Below are 14861 nucleotides of genomic sequence, written 5' to 3' on the forward strand. Positions count from 1 at the left end.
CATCCATTTGGCTAGGAATTTCATAAATTCATTCTTTTTAATAGCTGAGTAGTACTCCATTGTGTAAATGTACCACATTTTCTGTATCCATTCCTCTGCTGAGGGGCATCTGGGTTCTTTCCAGCTTCTGGCTATTATAAATAAGGCTGCTATGAACATAGTGGAGCACAGAACAAAATTCTTAACAGAAAAATAAACTTTAAGTATTAGAGTTTATGAACAGTGAAAACACAGAGAGTATAAAGTCACATGTTATACCTGAAGCCATATCATAGACTAAAAAAAACAAAAATTATCTAGACATGTTTAGATAATTAAAAAAAAATCTTTATTCATTAAAATACACCCATTTTCCCAGCCATCAATTTCAGCTTGCTTCCTTCCACAACACTGCTTCATGGTGGGTGAAGCTTCTGTATGGGGACAAAAAAATAAGTGAATTTTATACCATAATGTACTCTTCATTGATATTTTATCAATGAAAATGGAAAATTTGAAACTCAAATGTCCAATTAATGAAAAAGAATAATTCCAAGTAAACTTTGTCAAATGCATTATTTTCAGATTGCTTTATCAGTGCAATCTGTCCAGAGAACATCCTCCCTACAGTTTAAGCCTCATATTTAAACACTTTTTAACTTTTTAAATGGGTGAAAGGGATCAATGGAGATAGAATCTATGTCCTCCAGAACAACAACACTTAACATTCACTTTGCATAAAATATCTATAAATCCAACTAACAGTCACTTAGTTACTTGTTACCACTAATTAGTTAAACAATCTATTAAAATATTCCCTTCATCATCTAACCTAAAATGGTTCTTCAACTGTGTCATACTAGCCATTAAAGAAAACACATACAGTATAGCACATTTTCTATACAAAATTTACCCCCCCCAAGAAGTTCATTAAAAGAACACATCATAAGGGGCTGATTATCATGATAACAAATGTAATACATGAGGCTGAAATATAATACAGCAAGGGGGTATTACTGCAGACCCATGCCAAGGTGTGCTCTTGAGAAATTACTATATACAAGAGGTCAGATATAAGGTTTATTGGGAGAAGAGAGAGGGGTGAGGACCTGCAGACTGGGTAGAGGCAGGCAGACAAGAGCAGAGCCATGAGGGCAGAGAAGGAAAGCGGGGGGGGGGGGCAGAGGATAGAAAATACTGGCATTTTTAAGGCAACACTTAATTGTACCATTCAACACCAAGATTACCAAATGCTGGCATGTCTCAAGCTTAAGACTTAAAGACTTACTAGTAAGCTATTTAAGTCAGTGTTAGATCAGAAGAGGTACGAAGTCAAATTCTTCTAGCTACAAGTTAGGCTATCACAGTATTATCTTTCATAAATTAATGTAATATTTACATTGCTTCCTGTAATTATTTAAGTTTATATCAAAGATTATTATATGAAGCCTTACACACACTATCACAGTCAAATTAGCTTTGCTAAGATTTATGAGAATCATTAACACTTAAACATATTTTATCTACACACATGACCCTTAGATTTTGAAATGAACTTTGATTTGGTTTCTCTTTCTGACATTTGGATTAATGACATTTTATATATATGAAAGATGGTTAAAAATACACAGAAGTTATCAGCTAAGTCCTAGGAGTGAGAGAAAAAATTAAATGTTTTAGGGGCATATGTAAAAGGTCTTGAGAATAAATTACTAATTCTGTGGAGAGAGAAGTATTTTGCTGTTAATTTGCTCTAGGCAGATGCAAAGGTGTTCAATGGTATATTCATTATCAGGTCCAGAATTGCCGTGTTTCCTTTAAATTCTCCTTAAGTAGCTTATTTGCCAGTCTTAAAGACTTCATCTCTTAAGAGTCAAAGGTATTCCTATTACCAAATTACTGATTCATAGAAACTCTGAATCTATACACCTACTTTTAAAAGCAAATGACTAGAGAATTCTGCTAAAGTGTATGTCACAGTCATTAAATATAACTATATGCAGTAATATGAGTAAGAATGTTCCCACAGACTTAGATATTTGGAGACTTAGTGTGCTGTATATTTGCTCTTTGGAAGGGATGAAAAGGTATGGCTTTGCTGGAGGAAGTAAGTCCCAGGAGGTAAGCTTTGAGAGTTCAAAGATTGTTGCTATATCCAGTCTGCTCTCTCTGCTTCATGCTTTGTGACTGAAGATGTGAGCTCTCTGCATTCTACTCCAGCTGCCATGCCTGCTGCTTGCTGCATTGCTCCCCATTATGATGTCTATTAACTATAGACAATTATAAACAAAGTTACTTTCTCCTGGAAAAAAAGAACAGGAAGGTCCCTTCCTCAGGTTTGCAGCTTACTTGGCAGAACACTAGGATTCTCTGCTTGAGAAAGTGTGCTTCCTGGGTCTCAGCTGAAAATGACAGAGAGCTTACTTAGGTTTCCTGGAAGCTAGCAAACAGGGAGCAGTCTTCTCATGCCATTTCTCTACAAATAATAAAATATATCTTCAAATTTAAAGCCAGGTATGGTGTATCACATCTATAATTTCAGTGTCTGGGAGGCAGAATAAGAAACAGAAGTTCAAGGCCAGCACTATTTACATAATGAGCTCAAGACCAGGGTAGACTACATAAACACAGTCTTAGTTTTAAAAAAAATGAGTAAATAAAAGAAAAATAAGTGAGAAATTAAAAAAATAGTAATTTATTTGATTACTCGTTTAAGAGCACCTTATACTCACTAAGGTTTCTGCTCTGAAAAGCCAGTGAGAACGTCCTTACTGATGGTATAATGAGGAGAGTAGACAGATATCACACTGAGATAGATGTGAAGAGTATTGGTATGGATCAGAGGTGCAGCACTTGCCTGTCATTCAAAAGGCTATGGATTTAGTGTCAATTCCGAAGGAAAAACACAAAACCAAGCAAACCCCAGAAGAAACTAAAACTATGTTTTCTATATAAAATTGTTAAAAGCAAAGGTGCCTTCCAAGTAGTGGAAATTAGTTAACAATCAGAAGAGAACCAAATTTACAAAGATCTGCTACTTCTCCACAAAGGGGATTCTTTCCCCTCTGAGAATAATCGGTCACCTCCAGAGGAGTGGCTGAAGAGTGGGCCATGTTTTTAACAAACACCTTATTAAAATAATGAGAACTGGAGTCTAATAATTTTCCAAATATTTTTATCTCTATATTACGGGTTAGAATCTTAGAAATAAGAACAAACTAGAAGTAAACAAATCAAGTTTTCCAGAAATTAAACCACATCTCATATTAGTTTATCCGTGAAGTGGACTAAAGTAAACCTGGCAAGAAGCAACTGACAAGAGCAACTATATTCTACTATGACAGCACTTTTGTTTACTTGTCTTTGCAGCCAATTTGCATATATGACTGTGACACAAAGAAATAACTATACAAATGAGAACAACCAAAGAATAAAGTTAGTGGATATTGAACTTTAGCCGTTTCAATAATCATGCTATGTTCAAGGAGATAAAACAAAGCATAAAAGTTAACTTATAAAATGATAACTTATAAAAGTCTTTAGCCTTAAAACAAATTTCAAATACGGTGGATCACGCCTGTTGTTCAGGATTCTGAGCTGGAGGAGAGCCAAAAGTTCAAGGTAAGCTTGGGCTGCATAGGAGTTTCAAGTTCAAGGCCAACAAAGGCTACAGAATAAGAAATTGTTTCTTTTATGGGAGGGAGAGCAAATTTCTTAAACAAATGAACTCAAGGTGAAGATTTTCAGCAGCATGGGCAATGGGACTCCTTAAGCACAGAGTTATCAACAGGTGTCTCTGCCACTTGACAACTTCTACTATAAGGTCAAATACAAGGCAAGTGATCGAAACAAACAATATGTATACATTTGTCAACACTTGCGTCGATACTCACTGCCCTAGTTAGGGTTATTATCACTGTGATGAACCACTGACTAGAAGCAAGTTGTGTAGAAAAGGGTGTATTTGCCTTACACTTCCACTTTGTAGTCCGTCACTGAACGGAGTTGGGATAGGAACTCAAAGAGTGCAGCAACCTAGAAGCAGGAGCTGATGAAGAGGTTAATGAGTGGTGTTGCTTACTGGCTTCCTCAGCTTGCTTTCTAATACAGTCCAGGACCACCAGTCCAGGGGTGACCACACCCACAACAGCATGGGCCCTTCTGTATCAATCCCTAATAACATACCTCATAAGCTTGATTACAGCCTGAACTTATACAGAGGAATTTTCTCAATTGAGGTCCCTTCACCCCTTATGATGACTATAGCTTATGTAGAGCTGACACAAACCTGTACAGCACATTTATATATACACATTCATATTTCACTGAGGCTAAAAAGAATCGTGTTTCATATGCTAAAATATTATAATGGAAATATATTAAATTGCCCTAAACTGTACATGTGATTGGGTAGTCAAGAGTGTTTCAGGCAAACCAGGGCTACATATTGAGAAGCTGTTTCCAAGAAAAACCAAAAACCAAAAACAACACAACAAAACAAAAAAAGCCAAACAAAATGAGCAAAAACATCATCTTTTCCAGGACTGGAGAGATGCTTCAGAGGATAACAGAACATACTAATCTTGCAGAAGACCAGAGTTTGGCCAAAGCAACCACATCTAACAACTCACAACCACCTCTAGCACCAGCTCCAAGAGCTCAGACACACTCTCTGGATGCCTGCACCTTGATTCACATGTGTGCACACCCACCACTTCCACCAAGCAGCTGCCACATACAAATGCATATAATTAAACTAAGAACAAAAAAATGTTAACAGAAAAAAAATTCTGAAAATTCAGAATCAAACTCTGAACATGTAGATCACAAAATTTTCTCCTAAAAGTAGCACAGACAAAATCAGCATTTGGACCACACTGATAGCATCAAGACCCACGTAGTATACGGGAATTAACTACAAATTATTTATAGGATTGCTAATATAGTGTCAAGTAAGGAGCCAAATAAAACTCTATTCTTATAAACTATAATGTGTCATGATATAAAAGCATACATTTTTGCTAATCCATAATGGTCACCAAAAAAGAAATAGTTTACCGATGTCTCTGCAGTCTTATCTGTTTTCTCCATACCAAGAGACTTGTCTGTTTATTTAAATAAGACATTATCTAAAGTGAGAAGGGCAATGAATTAGGATAGAAATAACCTAACAGAACAGTCCAAAAAATAATGAGCTGTTTTCTTCCTCTGTTCCAAGCAACCTTTGCAATTACACTGTGTCCTCTTTACTACGCAGATTCATTAGGAAGCAATGGCCCTGCATTGAGAAGTCATCAGTTATAAAGCTTGACGTGTCAGTAAAAATCACCTTGTTCTGAGGTGATTGGGTTTTCCAAGCTAATTGTATGGTAAAGTGAGAAATGGTTTATAAAAATCAATACACAAAATGAAAGAGCCTGCAACTTCTGTGTATTCTGCAACATTAACAGTGAAACTATCAATGATGATGTCAATGATTTAAGTTTAAAAATGAATGAGGCATGAACTCATAAATCTAAAATGCACTTATGCCCATCATTTGGAGTATGTCCTCAAAGAACTTTAGTGGTTTATCATCATATTCTACCCTGCCAGTACAGAGTGAAAATCGAACTGGAACAGACCTAGAATCCCATTGAGAACTATACATAGCATAATGTTACCTAAACCAAGCATCCAGCCACTACATAGAGACATAATGGAAAGGATTTAGTAATGAAAGATCTCAGCTCAAATCCCAGCTAAAGAACTGCCACCTTAGTTATGATACCGGGTATGTTTAAGAGCAGTGAGGCTCACATCTCTTCACCTGTTAACAAAAAATCTGACTGAATAGTGCTCAGAAAACTCCCATATGGGGCCATATATAGGAATATGAGGTAGAGATGTGGCCAGAGTAAGGAGAACTGGATGTAAAAATAGCAAGCAAGGAGGGTTCCATTCTTTAAACCTATCTTTAGCAGTTCTCTTTCTTATTTAAATTTTAGATTTAAGTTCTGAATAAAGAGTCTCCTCTAGGGTTTAAAAATAAAACATTTCGGAACAGACTAGATTGACTTAAATTAATCAGCTAAAAATATGTCTAAGATTCCTCAGTTCTTACTTGTTATTTTCATGAGACTATGAAAGGGGCCAGAAATGCCTCAACCACTGCAAGGATCTGTAATCTAAAACTATAGGGAAATATTCAGGTGAAAATATTAAAGGCCGGCCAAATTAGTGACTATAAAATATAACTATGCCCTGTCCCATTCAATATTCCATAACAGCTAGCCAGGTGTGGTCAATGGAAGGGAAATGATAGAGCAGCATGGATTTGAAATGTGTATTCCTGACTTACAGGATTACTTAAATATGTGTCCTTCTTGCGGGGCTGCTCACACCCAATCAAAAAAAAAAACAAAACTTCCTTTTGACTGCTTCCCATGGTTCTTGGTAAGTTTTACTTATTTTTGCTTATTTTTTGATTTTCTGACATAGGCTGTCTATATTCCAGGACGGGATAAATTCATAGCTATTCCCCTGAGTCAGCCTGAGTCCTGGAATTAACCACAACATTTGATTCTTAATTTTAATATCTATGAAAGGAATAATCTTTATTAGGAACAATCAGTTTTGTGCAAAAGAGGTATTTCCCCATTTAGTAAAGATCAATTACTAATACCATAACTTATAAACAGTTAATCACACACTGGCAACACTCTCCCATATACAGTCATCGTTAATAAATCTGACATTTGTGACTCCTAAATAAATGGACTATTAGTAAATGAAAGAGAAGCTTCATGGTACACGCTTGTAATTTCAACACTCAGAAGACTGAAGCTCAAAGATTATGGCTATTTTGTGCTACCTAGTAGTAGTAATGGTGGTAGGGAGGGGAGGAGATATAGGAAGAACAATCCTGGTACAGTAAGTCATACCTGCAATCACAGCACTCAGGAAGCTAAGGCAAGAGGATTCTGAGTTCAAGCCAACAGAGGCTAGCTAGATATATAGCCAGACCCTATCTCAAACCCAATAACCAAAATAAGTAAGCACAACTGCCTTTGAGTGACTTTTAATCAATCTCATTACTATAGTCATATCCAAATAATAAACTGCTACTTTACCTTCACTTATAGATACAAGAAATATTTGTTAGCTAAAATAAATATGCAATGAGTTAACTGATGTGCACATTTTAGTCATATGACATAACTCAAAATGTTACACAAATGCAGAGAAAGCAACCTGTGGCCACTCTAGGATAAGGTGAAACAAGCTTGTTTTGGGCCCAAACCTATCTCTCCTCTCAGTACCTTTTTCCCTTACCTTAGCCATCAGTTTTCTACTTAGGCAGTTACTTACAACTGAGGAACTTCAGATATTGTGGAATCTAGGGACATCTGTATTTAAAAGGGTTTCTCCAGAAGAAATCAATGGGACATTTTATTTTTTTTAATGAAGAAAGCTAGTGAAAATGGGATATCAAATGGGAAGAGGTTGGACCATTAGCTTACACTAATATAAATATTAATTCAAAATAGATTGTAAAATGGACTTAAATATAAGACCAAAACTTTTGAACTCTAAAAAGAAAAAAATAGGTAAATATTTTGACAGTGGATTTGTTAATGATTTCTTGATATGATATGATGTGAAAAGCACAAGAATAAAAGAGTAAATTATCAGATTTAATACTGTGAAAGCAGAAAGGGGTCCATGATAGCTATCAACTGGAACAAAGGAATAGGAGCTGGAGGGTGACATGAACAAATGATAAGTATGCATGAAAATTCTCCAATAAAACTCATGATTTTGTATGCTAACTAAAACTCTTAATTAAACTTTTAGGGAGAAAAAAAAAAACAAAAAACAAACAAACCAACAAACCTGGAGCTGAAGGGATGGTTCAGCTCTTAAGAACATTTGCTTCTCTTGCACAGGACCAAGGTTTAGTATCCAGCACTCACAAGGCAACTTGGAACCAACTATAAATCCAGTTTCAGGACATCTGACAATTTCTGGCCTCTACAAGCATGCTGTAAACATGCATACATGTAGCCAAATACTCATATGTTGAATTAATAATTATCACTACTCAAATCACCTTGCCAGTGGCAACAGCACATCGAATAATCTGGATTCATGAATGAAACACACACACACACACACACACACACACACACACAGAGAGAGAGAGAGAGAGAGAGAGAGAGAGAGAGAGAGGGCCTTCTATTTATTATGCTTTAAACAGTGCAATGGCTGGGCACATCCAAACCTCCCTGCAACTAACACATTCTCCCCTCCAATATTCCTGAATTATTACTTAGTAAAACCTATATCCCATCCTGGCAGCCACAGACCCAGGCCTGAAGCCCTCATGCGCTACAATCTCCAATTCTTACATGTTGGCCAAATCTCTGTCTCTCTGTCCTACAATTCTCAGATCATGACCTTCTCTTCCCCTGGCAATGGTGATTCCTCTTCTCCTGTGGTTCCTTTGCCTGGGAAATCTAAAGTCCTGCCTCTGTCATCCTGCCCAGCCGTTGGCCACCAGCAACTTTATTTACCAATTAGAACCAACTGGAGGTAGTAACCCTCAGCTTCTTACAGGCACTATGCAGTCGCTGAGTGATTTGGGGAGCCAAATTAACACAAATAGCATTACAACCAATCCACAACACTCATACACATAAGAAAAAAATCTTTAAAGATAAAACTGTATCAAATAACAGTAGAGAAAAGACAACCTACAAAATGGGAGAAAATATGCGAACTCATACATTCAATAAGAAATAAAGATATATATATATATGTATATATATATATATAACTTAAAACTAATTTTATCATTAATGATAAAAATAATCTAATTAAGAACAGGCCAATAAGCACATGAAAAAATGTTCTCGGTTACCAATCATACAAATCCCCAAGGAGATGTCTCCTCACACCCAGATGGATGGCTACCAGGGTTCAGGGTGTCGGCGAGTGTCTAACTATTGAATTCAAAGTCATGTGTATCCTAAGCAAGTGCTCTACCACTAAGCTATATCCTCAGCCCTTGTTTTTCTTGAGTCAGACTATGTAACCCAGATAGCCAAAAATTCCTGATCTTCTTGCTTACATCTCCCAAAAAAGACAATAGGTGAGAATATATAATGATGCTTCTACTGAGGAAAAGAGCATGGCAGGAAGTCAAAACATTACAGCAACATCACGTAGACTTGACAAAAGACAGCTTTTTTGTTTATTTTGTTTTTTTTTTTGTTGTTGTTTTTCAAGACAGGGTTTCTCTGTAGCCCTGGCTGTCCTGGAACTCACTTTTTAGACCAGGCTGGCCTTGAACTCAGAAATCTGCCTGCCTCTGCCTCCCAAGTGCTGGGATCAAAGGTGTGTGCCACCACGCCTGGCTAAAAGACAGCATTTTTTACAAGTGGTGCTGGTTCAACTGCCAGTCAGCATGTAGAAGAATACAATTTGACCCATTCTTATCTCTTTGTACAAAGTTCAAGTCCAAGTGGATCAAGCAACTCCACATAAAATCAGAGACACTGAAACTTATAGAGGAGAAAGTGGGGAAGAGCCTTGAAGATATGGGCACAGGGGAAAAATTCCTGATCAGAACAGCAAAGGCTTTTGCTGTAAGATCAAGAATTGACAAATGAGACCTCATAAAATTGCAAAGCTTCTGTAAGGCAAAGGACACTGTCAATAAGACAAAAAGGCCACCAACAAATTGGGAAAAGATCTTTAACAACGCTATATCCGATAGAGGGTCAATATCCAATATGTACAAAGAACTCATGTTAGACTCCAGAGAATCAAGTAACCCTATTAAAAATGGGATACAAATCTAAACAAAGAATTCTCAACTGAGGAACATCAAATGGCCAATAAGCACCTAAAGAAATACTCAACTTGCTTAGTCATCAGGGAAATGCAAATCAAAACAACCCTGAGATTGTACCTCACACCAGTCAGAATGGCTAAGATCAAAAACTCAGGTGACAGCAGATGTTGGCAAGGATGTGGAGAAAGAGGAACACTCCTCCATTGCTGGTGGGATTGCAATCTGGTACAAACACTCTGGAAATCAGTCTGGCGGTTCCTCAGAAAATTGGACATATATTACCCGAGGACCCAGTTGTACCACTATCAGGCAGATACCCAAAAGATTCTCTGACATATAACAAGGACACATACTCCACTATGTTCATAGCAGCCTTAATTATAATAGCCAGAAGCTGGAAAGAACCCAGATGTCCTTCAACAGAGGAATGGGTACAGAAAAGGTGGTACATTTACACAATGGACTACTACTCAGCTATTAAAAACACATCTACCTCTCCTTCTCTCATGCCTATCATGCTTGCATGTTTGTTTCTCCTCCCTTAATGTCCATGTTTAAATATATATTAAACTCTTTATAAAAGTACAGTTCTTATGACTAGACAGATGGTTCCCAGGTTAGAAGAACTTGCTGTTCATGAGGCCTGGAGCCCAAATCCTAGCATCCTGCAAACACCGATGGCTATAGCTTCCAGGAATCAGACAACATCTTTTTAGGCATAAATAATGTAAAACTGCCAGTAATTTGGAGGAACATACATTTACAAACATATGGCAAAAATCCAAAACTTTGTCCTTTTAAAATGTAAAGAGTTAGGACCTGGGTCACGAATCAAAGGAAAGTAAGTAAAAATCCTGGTTCCTTTTGTGCCATGTAACCCAACCAAGTGCTATTATCTCTACAAATCGGTTTCTTGCTGAGTATGCCAAATTTATATGCTGCTTTTGAATATTAAATGGGAAACCACTTAGCAAATAGTCCTGCAACATAGTCCATACGTAGTAATTTACCAATTATTATTAAAATTTTGGAACAAATGTTAAAAAAAAAACAAGCAGTATTTCCTGTTCATTTTTTAGTGTCAGGCACAAGGCTTAGAATCCTATGACTTAAAGTTAAGACAGATATAAAGAATTTACAAAAAGCCATTTTGCCAAGGACAAATGTTAAGTAAAAGTATCTAGTATTATAAAAATATAATTGCCATAGGCAGTTTCATAAGCTTATAAGAATAATTTGATGCATTACCTCAAAGTTTTTATTATTAAAAAGATATGGTTTAGTTTTCATAAATGATAAAGGAAAAAAAAACAACACATTAAAAGAGAGAGAGAGCAAAAGTAAGTATGTAGAATATTACTAGGTTGCTTTATGGTACAAGTTGAGAACCAAAATACAACATGTAGGAAAATCTCCTTGTACAAAATGGTAGAAAATATCACACCAAAGATAATAAGACATCCCTCCTTCCTGAACACTTCAAAAAACAGACTTCCCTGAGATGTTCCAGTTTTCCTATATTCAAACAAGAAGCCCAGTAAGTTCTATCATCACCACAATCATATTTCCAGTAGAACATCAAAGCAAAACCTAGGAAAGCCACTCTGGTGGCTTTCTCATTCTCAGCAGTTTATTTTTATTTTATTCTAAACACACAAAGAAACTAGTTAGAAAGTCAAATAAATTTTGGTAGGCAACAAAATTTCACTCAAAAAACCAAATATAAAAATGAATTTCCTTTTATCTTGTGACAACCATAAAAAATGTTGTCAGAAGACAGGCAATGGTAACACACCTTTAATCCCAGCACTCTGGAGACAGAGTTAGGTAGGCAGATCACTTGACTTTGAAAAATGGCGTGATCTATAGGCTACTCCTGAAAAGCCAGGGCTTCACAGAAAAAACCTGCAAAAAGAAGGAGGAGAAGGAGGAGGAGGAGGAGGAGGAGGAGGAGGAGGAAGAGACACGGAGAAACCCTGTCTCGAAAAAAAAAAAAAAAAAAAAAAAAAAAAAAAAAAAAAAAAAAAAAAAAAAAAGAAAAAGAAAAGAAAAAACCAAAACCACCCCCTCCGCCCCCNAGAAGAAGAAGAAGAAGAAGAAGAAGAAGAAGAAGAAGAAGAAGAAGAAGAAGAAGAAGAAGAAGAAGAAGAAGAAGAAGAAGAAAAAGAAGAAGAAAAAGAAGAAGAAAAAGAAGAAGAAAAAGAAGAAGAAAAAGAAGAAGAAAAAGAAGAAGAAAAAGAAGAAGAAAAGGAAGAAGGCAGTGACTTTGGCATGTCTGTTTGTTTTTTAAGGGTTAGAAAGATGCTCAATAAATGAAGCACCTGCTCTGCAAGCATGAGGACCTAAGTTCAGATCCGTATCCACATGAAATCTGGTGCAGTGCTGCACATTTCTCTCTAACTCCAACACTTTGTCTCACAAGACACAGATCCTAGGAGTCAGCCAGTCTAGCCAAAATGGCAAGCTCCAGGTTCAGTGAGAAATTTTGACTTAAAAATTAAGGTAGAGAGCAACTAGAAGACATTGGACATAGACCTCTGGCCTCTACACAAAGCATGGGAAACTCAGACCTATGTTCGTTAACATGTATTAACTCAATTACTCACTGTAATGCTATGAAGCAGGTAATACTATAGTCATCATATACAGCTGAATAAAATGAAGCACCAGAAGTCATTAACTGGTTCAGGGTCATGCAGTCAGTAAATGGGAGTAAATCTGGACTGAAGATGTCAAATGTTCAAATCAACTACAGCATTTACTTTTACAAAGAACCTATTAGGTACCAGGCACAGTTCTAACTACTAAGGATAAAATTGTGACTAAATCTAAAGTGATCTCTATGCTGTAGTTAGGAAGAGAGAACCAAAAAGTCTAATGGGATAATCTTATAATAAATACAAATTTAAAAAAAAATAGTTAATTTAATACCAAACAAAAGTGTCAAATGACAAAAAGAGGGAGACTTGCTTCTATTTTAGGAACCAGGAGAAGTTCTCTCAAGTAAAGAACAGCAATAGAAGACAAGAACAACTACCAACAGCCAGAAGAGGTCACCAGTATATGTGCCTGGGTAGCAACCTGAAGCCCAATAGTGAGAGTCATGGGCTAAGGCTAAGGTTAAGTTGACAGCTGCCCTGATGGTAGAAAGAAGTTTAGATTCAATTTTGTATGTAACCCAGAGCTTTTTGGAGGATTTTGAGCATAAACAGTTAAATCCAAGTTCTGTTTCTTTTCTTTCTTTCTTTTTTTTTCAATTTTTTATTAGATATTTTCTTCATTTACATTTCAAATGCTATACCAAAAGTCCCCTATACCCTCCCCCCACCCTGCTCCCCTACCCACCAAGTTCTTTTTCAAACCATCATTCTGAATGTTAAGTGGGGAACAGCAAACAAAATAAGGATACCAGTGAGGGCGCTAATCCCGCGAAGGAGGGAGGCAGAGGCAAGGCTGTGGTTGCACAGATAGGCAAAGGACCGAGTGCAGGTGGAAGAGCCAAGGTGGCCACACCGCAGTGGAGGGGGAACCGGAGGTCAAGGGTTCCATAATTCAGCAGTCTGAGGTGCAAGAGCGGCGGACCGAAGCCTCCAGGCTCAGTCCTACTCCGCGACCCGCCAGCCCGGGGGTCGCAAACCTGCACTGCCTCTAGACACCATACCTGAGCCTTGCCGGCGTCGCCGCCACTCAGTGCTCTTGCCGCGGCCGGGGGGAATACCAGGGAAGGTAGGCAGTCAGGTGGCCTCTGAGCAGCACACCTCAGAGCAGCACCACGCTGCATCCCTCGCTCCCTCAAAAGCGGTACCAGCTTCCTTCTTCCACAGTTGCTCCGCCCCCACTCGTCGCCTCCGCCACGCCCCTCTAGCACGCCCTGCATCCATCCTACTCCTGACCAGACAAGCTGAATGAGAGCTGCTGGCATTCAGTAGGCTCAGTGCACAGGGGCCCTAGCACAGAGAGTAAGGCAACCAAGGCCCCACTCTCCTCCAGAGTTAGGGGTGGCATATCCTTGGTGGTACATTGCTGGCTGGCAAAAGAGGCCTCTGTGGTATACAATCTGAGACTCAATTGTTATTACACTAGTTTTAATTAATTATTTATTTATTTTTAGTTAGGTATTTTCTTTATTTACATTTCAAATGTTATCCCCTATCCTGGTTTCCCCTTCGAAACCCCCTATCCTATCCCCCTAACCCCCGGCTCACCAACTCACCCACTCCTGCTTCCTTGTCCTGGCATTCCCCTACACTGGGACATCAAGCCTTCTCAGGACCAAGGGCCTCTCCTCTCATTGATGTTCAAAAAGGCCATACTCTGCTACATATGCGGCTGGAGCCACGGGTCCCTCCACGTGCACTCTTTGGTTGGTGGTTTATTCCCTGGGAGCTCTGGGGGTAAGGGTTAGTTCATATTGTTTCTCCTATGGAGCTGCAAATCTCCTCAACTTCTTGAGTCCTTTCTCTAGCTCCTCCATTGGAGACCTTGTGCTCACTCCAATATTTGGCTGAGAGCATCCATCTCTGTATTTATCAGGCACTGGCAGAGCCTCTCAGGAGACAACTTACAATAGTCTTTATTGTTGGAATACTCAAACACAAAGCCAAACAACTCCTCTCCCAAAGTTCAACACTTTCATTCCTCCACCTTAGACATTTGAAAAGAATTTGCAATTCTTAAAAAATCAGTAATCTTTTCAAAACTGACATTGGAAGCCTGAGGTTATTTTTACCCCAGAAAGACAGGAGATATTGAAATAAAATCGCTCTCATTCTCCCTCTTTCTTGCTCTCCTTCATAAATTCAACTTTGGTATTCCATCCTCATCCCTAGAAAACTGCACGTTTCTCTGGACTCACAACTGAAAAGATATACACAGCTTAATTTCAGGAATTACAGACAGAGCTCCTAACGGCACCACCAGCAGGTCATGTCCTAAAGTGCCACAGTGAAGAGAAAGAAAGAAAGAAAGAAAGAAAGAAAGAAAGAAAGAAAGAAAGAAAGAAAGAAAGAAAGAAAGAAAGAAAGGAAGGAAGGAAGGAAGGAAG

General features: G+C 38.0%; 1 long non-coding RNA gene across 1 annotated transcript in view; it reads right to left on the bottom strand.

Moving 5' to 3' along the window:
- The window catches only part of LOC115031946, a 21653-nt gene extending 8087 nt beyond the window's left edge, over positions 1-13566 (bottom strand). The window contains exon 1 of the long non-coding RNA XR_003837601.1: positions 13479-13566. This is a non-coding gene — a long non-coding RNA (uncharacterized LOC115031946). The remainder of the gene's footprint in view (positions 1-13478) is intronic.
- Positions 13567-14861: the final 1295 nt, after the last annotated feature.

This window comes from Mus caroli, chromosome 1 (genome assembly GCF_900094665.2).
Source record: "Mus caroli chromosome 1, CAROLI_EIJ_v1.1, whole genome shotgun sequence".
NCBI classification, from domain to species: Eukaryota; Metazoa; Chordata; class Mammalia; order Rodentia; family Muridae; genus Mus; species Mus caroli.